This window comes from Gekko japonicus, unplaced genomic scaffold, assembly GCF_001447785.1.
Source record: "Gekko japonicus isolate JY-2015 unplaced genomic scaffold, Gekko_japonicus_V1.1 scaffold1181, whole genome shotgun sequence".
NCBI classification, from domain to species: Eukaryota; Metazoa; Chordata; class Lepidosauria; order Squamata; family Gekkonidae; genus Gekko; species Gekko japonicus.
In genome coordinates, this window is record NW_015161989.1 from 569,528 (window position 1) to 579,961 (window position 10,434).

Consider the following 10,434-nt stretch of genomic DNA (forward strand, 5'->3'; position numbering starts at 1 on the left):
CTCCCTCTCTCTCTCTCTCTCTCTCTCTCTCTCTCCCCCCCCCACCCTTTCTTGGGGCTCAGGATGGGTCACATGGCTCTCCCCTCCCTCCTTTTTATCTTCATACCAGCCCTGTGAGATAGGTTAGGCTGAGAATCAGTGATCTAAGGTCACCCAGTGAGCTTCATGGCTGGGTGGGGATTTGAGGAGGAGGAGATTGGGTTTATACCCCGCCCTTCACTACCCAAAGGAGTCTCAGAGTGTCTTACAATCTCCTTTCCCTCCCCCTCCCCACAACAGACACCCTGTGAGACAGATGGGGCTGAGAGAGCTCTGACACAAACTGCTCTTTTTCAAGGACAGCTCTGACAGAGCTATGGCTTGCCCAAGGTCATCCAGCAGCTGTGAGTGGAGGAGTGGGGAATCAAACCCGTTTCTCCCAGATTAGAGTCCACCCACCTAACCACTACACCAAACTGGTCTCCTAAGCTGCTAGGCCAGTAAGGTAAAGGTTTCCCTTGCTTGAGCCACCCAGCCCCTTCTAGTCCAGTTCTCTGCCATAAAACTTCCTAGCCAGAAAGCTCCCTCAGCTATGGCACAGACCATCCATCACCGCACAAATGCACAACACAGATGAACGGCAGAGCCTTGATGCCAACCGGAAGGGGGAAGGGAAGTCTGAGCCCAGCAGACCCCTCGAGACAGAGAGCGGATCCCTTTCCCCGCTCCCATTTCCTCAGCAGTGGGTGCTTGAAAGAGCCATGCATTTGGGAGCCTTCCTTCCAGCGCGGGCAAGGGTCACCTAGTCCAGGGGTGTCGAAACCCATTTGTCACAAGGGGCAGATCTGACATAAATGTGACATTGTCGGGCTGGGCCATGTGTGCCATAAGATGTAATGCCAGATACTGAAGAAGAAGAAGGAGGAGGAGGAGGAGGAGGAGGAGGAGTTTCTCCCAGATTAGAGTCCACCCACCTAACCACTACACCAAACTGGTCTCCTAAGCGCCTAGTCCAGTAAGGTAAAGGTTTCCCTGGCTTGAGCCACCCAGCCCCTCCTAGTCCAGTTCCCTGCCATAAAACTTCCTAGCCAGAAAGCTCCCTCAGCTACGGCACAACCCATCCATCGCCGCACAAATACACAACACAGATGAACGGCAAAGCCGTAATGCCAACCGGAAGGGGGAGGGGAAGTCTGAACCCGGCAGGCCCCTCGAGACAGAGAACGGATCCCTTTCCCCGCTCCCATTTCCTCAGCAGTGGGTGCTTGAAAGAGCCATGCATTTGGGAGCCTTCCTTCCAGCGCGGGCAAGGGTCACCTAGTCCAGGGGTGTCGAAACCCATTTGTCACAAGGGGCAGATCTGACATAAATGTGACATTGTCGGGCTGGGCCATGTGTGCCATAAGATGTAATGCCAGATACTGAAGAAGAAGAAGGAGGAGGAGGAGAAGGAGAGGAGGAGGAGTTTGGATTTATACCCTACCCATCACTCGGAGCCTCAGAGTAGCTTACAATTTCACCTACTGCACCAAACACAGGACACAGGATCTGCCCCCCACCCATGTAGTGGCTTCTCCAATCCTCACCCATCCCTTGAATAAAGCTTGGTTGGTCTTAAAGGTGGCCCTGGACTCTAAATTTGTTCTCTTTCTCCACAAAAAAATCCTCACCCTCACCCAAGTTTGCAAATGTGAGTTTGGGAACATGCCTTTGCAAAAGGATCAGTTCAGTCCACCTTGGCAAAGCCTGAAACAGCAGGGAGGGGACTTGCCAGGCCACAATCTATGGCTGGGGGGGAGGTTTGCACTGTCGCAAGCTGTGCCAGTCGGGAGCAAGTCAGCCCGTGTCCTTGAGGCGTCTGCCAGACCTCTGCGCACTTCTGCAATGCAAAGCGACTGAGCCAGGGAAGCCCAACTTGTTTTAAGACGATGCTCAAAGTCTCGAAAGCCCTTGGGCATAGTTTTCCTTCCTTTTGGTGTCGTGGTTAAGAGTGCGGACTCTAATCTGGGAGAACCAGGTTTGATTCCCCAGTCCTCCACTTGCACCTGCCGGATGACCTTGGGCAAGCCATAGTTCTCTCAGAGCTGTCCTTGAAAAAGAGCAGTTCCTGTCAGAGCTCTCTCAGCCTCACCTACCTTACAGGGTGTCTGTTGTGGGGAGGGGAAGGGAAAAGGAGTTTGTAAGCCGCTCTGAGAGTCCTCTGGGTAGTGAAGGGCGGGGTATAAATCCAATCTCTTCCTCTTCCTCTTCCTCTTCCTCTTCTTCTTCTTCCAGAGAGCCAGTCTGGTGTAGCGGTTAAGTGCGCAGACTGTAATCTGGGAGAACCGGGTTTCATTCCCCAGTCCTCCACTTGCACCTGACTGGATGACCTTGGGCAAGCCTTAGTTCTAATAAGAGCTGTTCTTGAAAAAGAGCCATTTCTGTCAGAGCTCTCTCAGCCCCACCTACCTCACAGGGTGTCTGTTGTGGGGAGGGGAAGGGAAAGGAGTTTGTAAGCCACTCTGAGACTCCTCTGGGTAGTGAAGGGCGGGGTATAAATCCAATCTCTCTCTCCTCTCCTTTCTCTCCAGTGTAATTTGTTGCATGCTAGAGCTAGTTAGAAGCACAGTTGGAAGGAAGCGGGGGGGGGTTGGGACAGTCCAAACCCCCCCCCCAAGGAGGGCTGCTTGAAAGAGGTTCGAAAGGAGCTGCCGAGCAAGCGGAAGAGGAGCGGTTTGGGACAGAGTGTGGAGCTTGACAGAAGGCTGGTGGAGCAAGCTGGGAGCTGGAGGTGAAGAGAGCAGGCCAGGTGTAGAAACGTAAACAGCCTCGGAGGGACGGGACAGGGGGAGGAGGCCAGGAGATGCTCCTCAGACCGGCCTTTCCAACCCCAAATCAAAATATTCCAGTAATCCAGGCAAGCCCGGCCTTGTCAGATCTCGGAAGCTGAGCAGGGTCAACTCTGGGAAGTACTTGGATGGGAGACCTCCAAGGAATACCAGCAGTCGGGAGGCGGGGGCAGGCTTTCTTCAGCCACCTCTCTGAACACCCTCCAGGCCCCCAGCAGGGGTCAGTCAGCAGAGGTCGCCATGACTTCCCGGTGCATAGACACTGGCACACTCACATACGTGCACGCACACACATGCACATATGAAAAATACAAAAAAATATATATTCCAGTAATCCGCATTTTGGGCACAAGAAAAGAAAATGAGAGCCAAACCCCACCAGCCAAAAAAGTTTAACTGTACTGTACTGTGATCATCTGACATTACTCCCTATTTTATTCTTCGTACACATTATCTAGATCGGTATTTTCCAAGCTTTCCCTATCCACAGACAAAAGCAGACCCCCGCTGGATCAGCTCAGTGAGCCAGACCTCACCTTGACCCAGAGAGTACTCCCTCTTTCTGTGTTATACCTCTGAGGATGCCAGTCACGGCTACTGGCGAAACATCAGGTCCTACAATGCCAAGACCACGGCCAGACAACCCGGAAAATCTACAACAGCTAATGATTCAACTCTCTGTCGCCATATATAGCCATCTGGGTATACTGCCTCTGAACACGGAGGTTCCATTTAGCCGCCATTGCAAATACCTATCAAGCCACAGGTTTCGTCCTGCTGGATCAGCTCAATGGACTGGCCAAATCTAACCCGGCATCCTCTCGCCCAGGGTGGCCCACCAGATGTGTTTGGAACATCCACGGATGAACACCTGTCCTCCTCATTCCGACCCCAGCAACTGTTCTTCAGAGAGAGAGACTGCTCCTGAACATAGAGGTTCCCTTTAGACACCCTGGACCTTTGGTGACTGATGGGCCTTTCTTCCATGAATGCACGTCCTTCATGAGTGGGGGTTTTCTTGGGGGGGGAGCTGCTAAAATGGGAGGGGTCCTTTGTACCTCTTACACTGTGAGCTGTCCTCTCCCTCAGTCTTCCGGAGGTCACCATAGATTTCATCAGATAGAGAGGCCAGGGAACACACAGAGCCTCCTTTCTTTCCTCTTACCTGATCTGATCCCCTTTGCAGTAGAATGCAAGGGACGAGTTTCCAATTTGGTGTCGTGGTTAAGTGCGCGGACTCTAAACTGGGAGAATCGGGTTTGATTCCCCACGCCTCCACTTGCAGCTGCTGGATGACCTTGGGCAAGCCGTAGTTCTGTCAGAGCTGTTCTCTCAAGGACAGTCCTTGAATGAGCTCTCTCAGCCCCACTTACCTCACAGGGTGTCTGTTGTGGGGAGGGGGAGGGAAAGGAGATTGTAAGCCGCTCTGAGACTCCTTCGGGTAGTGAAGGGTGGTGTATAAATCCAATCTCCTCCTCCTCCTTCCGGCTTGACACCTCTCTCACACACATTTCCTCTCTCACACACACAAAATAGGAGCACGGTTTCTCTCCACCTTTGAACAATGGATGCAGGGGGACTGTTCCCTGCATCCACATCCATCCTAGGCAGTTAGAGTAGATTCTATCCCGGTCTCTCATCTATACCATCTAGAATGGAGTTCCATGTAATAAAGAACTCTTATTAGTTTTAAATCTGCTTACTGGCTCTGTCTAACCCTGTAAGTCTGGAGGAGGAGGAGGAGATTGGCATCCCAGAATGGCTTACCATCTCCTTTCCCTTCCCCTCCCCACAACAGACACAACAGACTACTGCGAGGTAGGTGGGGCTGAGAGAGCTCTTTCGAGGACTGCTCTTGAGAGAACAGCTTTGAGAGAACTCTGCTGCGTGGATATGTCCAGCACACTCGGCTACATTAATAATGATTCCCAGCTCTACTAAAAACAGAGACTCCAACAAGTACATTGTGTCGATCTGCCCGGACTCTCTTAATCCCCCTTCCAAGCCACAAAAGCATTCATTCATGCTGCTTATGTTAAGCAAATTAATTAAGTCGCTGTGACAGCAGAGGGAGGTGGATGCCACGGGGGTAAAGCGGGCAACTCCTGCCCACTTTCCACATGGTGCTCCGGTCTGGAAACTGCCATGCTCTCGCCAGTACCAAGAGAGGGGACGCCTTCTCCCCCTTTTGCTGGTCCCTATGGCCCATGCCCGGAAGCTGAGCTCCAGAACCGCATTATGCGCCTCTCTTTCAACACCGCTGAGGGCCAGCGGCCTCCCCGATGACAATCCATAATCCTTTCTGCCGCGCATCCTCGGACTTTTTTGGCGCCGTTTCCGGCTGACGTTCCAAGGAAATGTTGAAACATAAAAAAGGTAAGAGGGAGAGCTGCTTCCATTTATAAAATCCCCGCAAGCGATCTCGGCGGCATCGATGCCAACTCGGGCAGGCGCGAGGGAGGAAAACAATTTGCCCTTGAGTCCGTCCGTAATCCCGCTCTTCACATGCACCGCGATTAATAACAGCCCCCCCCCCAGACTGCTTCATGCAAACTTCCCAATACAAAGAGGATTATATGTGAATATAGGATAGGCCAGAAAGAGAGAGAGAGCACGCAAAGAAAGCCATTCGGGTTGAACCAAGCCCTTTGTTCCACTCCCAGCCAACAGCACCTACAATTACTTTGCAGAGATGTCTCGTTAGCGGGTTGACATTGTCACTCAGTCGCAGGGAGCCTCCGTTATAATTCAGGGCTCCCGGCTGGGTAGGATCAAGGGCCGGAGCGATGCAAAAAGATAACAGACTCAGAGAGAGAACCATGAGTGGCTTTGTGTGGTGGTGGATCTGGCGGCGGGTTTTGTTCTGATCGAACCGACGAAATGGAGCACGGGTCGGTGCCAGGATCCAAAATGGCAGGCGGCAGGCCACGCACTCCTTGGCAAGCCAATGCTCTGGGACGAACCCACAGAAAGAATCTGACCCCCTTTGCTACACTTCAGAAACATTTTGTAAGCTTCGGGGCTGCCCCCAACTCAGAAGCAAGCATGTGCTAGAGTTTGTTACATGAGTTAGTTCTCACTCTTTCTCTCTCTCTCTCACACACACACACCTGGAACAAAGGAACAAATCCCAGATGTTGACTTATAACGTGCATCACTCATTCAGTTAAGGTGTGCTGGATAACATTCGCCCTGACCCGAGCTAGCCCAATCTAATCAGATCTGTGAGGCTAAGCAGAGTCGGCCCCGGTTAGTCCTCGGTGGGAGACCACCGACGAAGTCTGGAGTTTGCTTTGCAGAGGCAGGCAATGGCAAACTGCCTCTGACCAATCTGTCCTGAATTGGATGGTCTAATCTCATCGGATCTCTGAAGCTAAGCAGGGTCGGGCGCGGCTACTATTTGGATGGGAGACCTCCAAGGAATACCAGGGTCACAACCCAGAGGCAGGTGATGGCAAGCCACCTCTGAACCTCTCTTGCCTTGGAAACCCCACCAGGCGTCGCCATAGCTGTGATTGATAGCAGCTTCCCACCACCAACAGATGACATTTGTTGCGATACAACATACCCTTACAATATACAGGCCTCCTACCTTTCCACATGGACTCACCTAACTGAGAGCCAGTTTGGTGTCATGATTAAGAGTGGCAGACTCTAATCTGGAGAACCGGGTTTGATTCCCCACTCCTCCTCCATGCAGCCAGCTGGGTGACCTTGGGTCAGTCACAAGTTATTTCAGAGCTGCTCTCTCAAGAGCAGTTCTCTCAGAGCTCTCTCACCCCCACCTATCTCACAGGGTGTCTGTTGTGGGGAGGGGAAGGGAAAGGAGATTGTAAGCTGCTCTGAGAGGATGAGGAGAAGGAGAAGGAGAAGGAGAAAGAGAAGAAGAAGAGATGGATTTGTACCCCGCCCTTCACTCAGAGTCTCAGAGCGGCTTCCAATCTCCTTTCCCTTCCCCTCCCCACAACAGACACCCTGTGAGGTAGGTGGGGCTGAGAGAGCTCTTTCGAAGACTGCTCTTGAGAGAACAGCTCTGACAGAACCTGTGAGTGACCCAAGGTCACGCCAGCAGCTGCGTGTGGAGGAGTTGGGGAATCAAACCCGGTTCTCCCAGATGAGAGTCCGCGCTCCTAACCTAAACACCAAACTGGTGCTTCTGGGTTCGAATCTACCTGCATACTTCCACAAGATATGTTCCTTATCTGTTGTAGAGGGAGGCTTTTACAGGGGGAGGAAATTCAGGCTTTTCCTTGTATGTACTCACCCCCATCTGCAAGGACCTACCCAGCGGTCATTTCGTACAAAAAGAGGCACAGGAGCTTATTAGCATAACTTATTAGCATAACTTATTTGCATATGCCATACACCCTGACATCCCCGGAAGAGTGTCAGAAGGCAACACCCACCACTCAGGCTCCACTGGACCGTTCTGTATTGCTAGCTATTGGGGGGAGGGGAACGTGCAGATCTGGCCTCACAGAGGAGGGAGAGCTTGTACCTGAATAAAATTTGGTCTTAAAGGTGCCACTGGACTGTTTTGGACCGGGGGGCTGGGGGGGGGCTCTGCAACTTACCTGGCTGCTTCTTGCTCTGACTGAGGGCAGCTGGGAGCAGGGGGCGGGGCTTGTTGCATGTGCCCACCCCCTGGGCTCTTTACGGCCGGAGCTCCGCTCCTGTGCGCTCCTGCAGGAAATGACCCCTGGACCTATCCATTTGAGACGGTGGACCTCCACTGAGCCCAGTGCCTCTGTGCACACACCTCCAGTCAGTGTGGTGTCGTGGTTAAGAGCAGCGGACTCTAATCTGGAGAACCGGGTTGGATTCCCCACTCCTCCTCCACAGGAAGCCTGCTGGGTGACCTTGGGCCAGTCACAAGTTCTCTCAGAGCTGTTCTCTCAAGAGCAGTTCTCGAAGGAGCTCTCTCAGCCCCACCGACCTCACAAGGTGGGTTGCCATATTGGTCTGGAGCAACGAAATCTGAAGAAGTGTGCCTGCACACATAAGAATATTAACAAGGCGTGTTACAAATGTTCATTACGAAGACCGTGTTTTGCAAGCGCTTCGTATATTTCAACATGCCGGAACACTAGAATGAATTAGGGCCTATTAAGCTATATCGAAACGTGTGTTAGTGGGGTTTGCGTTGGATTCAAGTTATCGGTTTCATTCCCCTAATTAAATAACAAGAAGAGCATCGCTCCAAACTCACGGCGTTTCTAAAATCAATGTTGTTTTTTTCATTCTCGCGCTTGCAGATTCTCCACTCCCAACTCTTTTGAACTTGCGAATCCGTGGGAACGTGGAGATGAAAAGAGGCCATCAAAGACAGGTATGATGCATCACACGGACGAGCTGTCAGCCAAAAAGTTGTCAAGAGAGTCTGAGGAGACTCTCTCAAAGCTGGGTTCAAACAGGGTTGTCAACCTCCAGGTGGTGGCTGGAGATGTCCTGGGGTTACAACCGATCCTCCAGGAGACAGAGATCAGTTCCCCTGCAGAAAATGGCCGCTTTGGGAGGTGGGCTCGGTGGCATTCGACCCCACCGAAGTCCCTCCCCTCCCCAAGCCATGCCCTCCTCAGGCTCCACCCCCCAAATCCCCAGGTATTTATTTATTATTATTTACGTTATCCCCCACCCAGAAATGGCGACCCTACCACTCCAGGGTCAGGAGCCTAAGGTGGTGAGAAATCCTAGCATTAACTCCTTCAGCAACAACAAAAACCAGGTAATCCTGGAGACGGGGTGCTCAAAAGGACTGTCTGGGGTGGGGTGCTGCTGTAAGGACTAACCTACAAATACCTGAAGTTATAAATACATCAGATCCTTGGTGCATTAAGGTCGGTGTTGTCTCCTCAGACGGGCAGCTGCTCTCCAGGGCCTCAGGCGGAGGTCTTTCCCATCATCTCCTGCCTGGTCCTTTTAAAGTGGAGATGCGGGGAACCTGGGACCTTCTGCATGCCAAGCAGAGGCTCTTCCACTTTCATTACGAAGACCGTGTTTTGCGAGCGCTTCGTATATTTCAACATGCTGGAACACTAGAATGAATTAGGGCCTATTAGGCAATATCGAAACGTGTGTTAGTGGGGTTTGCGTTGGATTCAAGTTATCTGTTTCATTTCCCTAATTAAATAACAAGAAGAGCATCGCTCCAAACTCACGGCATTTCTAAAATCAATGTTGTTTTTTTCATTCTCGCGCTTGCAGATTCTCCACTCCCAACTCTTTTGAACTCGCGAATCCATGGGAACGTGGAGATGAAAAGAGGCCATCAAAGACAGGTATGATACATCACACGGACGAGCTGTCAGCCAAAAAGTTGTCAAGAGAGTCTGAGGAGACTCTCTCAAAGCTGGGTTCAAACAGGGTTGTCAACCTCCAGGTGGTGGCTGGAGATGCCGGGAATTGAACCTGGGACCTTCTGCATGCCAAGCAGAGGCTCTACCACTGAGCCACAGCCCCTCCCTAATCTTTACCATTACTAAGGCATAGGTTTTGGGGGAAAACAATTGGACACCATGACAGAAATGTAATCGTCAGGGGGATTCGTCTGTCTCCTCATGTCGCCGTCTTCCACCAGCGGGTGAATTTATTGTTGTTGTTCAGCAGCCCCTTAAAGATCTCTGCTTACCAACCAAAATTTTAATTGCTGCTTTTAGGTTTTGAGCCAGTTTGGTTTCGTGGTTAGGAGCACGGACTCTAATCTGGGAGGACCGGATTTGATCCCCCACTCCTCCACATGCAGCGGCTGGTGTGACCTTGGGTCAGTCACAAGTTCTCTCGGAGCTGTTCTCTCATGAGCAGTCCTGAAAAGAGCGCTCTCAGGCCCACCTACCTCAAAGGGTGTCTGTTGTGGGGGAAAGGAAAGGAAAGGAGATTGTAATACGCTCTGAGACTCCTTTGGTGAAGTGGTTAGGAGTGTGGCCTCTAATCTGGGAGAATCATGTTTGACTCCCCACTCATCCACATGCAGCTGCTGGTGTGACTTTGAGTCAGTCACAAGTTCTCTCGGAGCTGTTCTCTCAGGGGCAGTCCTCGAAAGAGCTCTCAGGCCCACCTGCCTCACAGGGTGTCTGTTCTGGGGAGGGGAAAGGAAAGGAGATCTGGGGAGGGGAAAGGAGTCTGAGACTCCTTTGGGTAGTGAAGGGTGAGGTAGAAATCCAATCTCTTCTTCTTCTCTTCTTGTATGTATTTTAACTCTGTTTTTAAAATTGTTTTTATGGTGCTTGTTTGGGAGGGTTCATTTCGACCGTTTTTAATCATGTCAGCTTTAAATTGCCGGTCACCTCAGTGGCCCTTGCCAAGGTAGAAAGGCAGGATTGCAAACTTGGTCCATAAAATAAGAAATAAATAACTCCATCATTCTTCTCAGGGAAATGGGCCTTGTAAAAAGAGAGTCCCTTAGAAAAAACCCTGACATAAGGAAGGGGTGCAGGGGAAAGAGAGCCCTCACATTTCTACTATACCCTTCCTCAGGGAGCTCAAGTTGGTGTGTGGGAAAGGGGAGGGAGGAATCACATGTCTTAGCCATTAGAGTTTGACTCTGCAATTTTCAAATTGTTCCCCCAGAGCTACAATTTGCAGCCAAACTCCCAACGATCAAGCTCCGCTTACCTAGCGCGAGCGGACG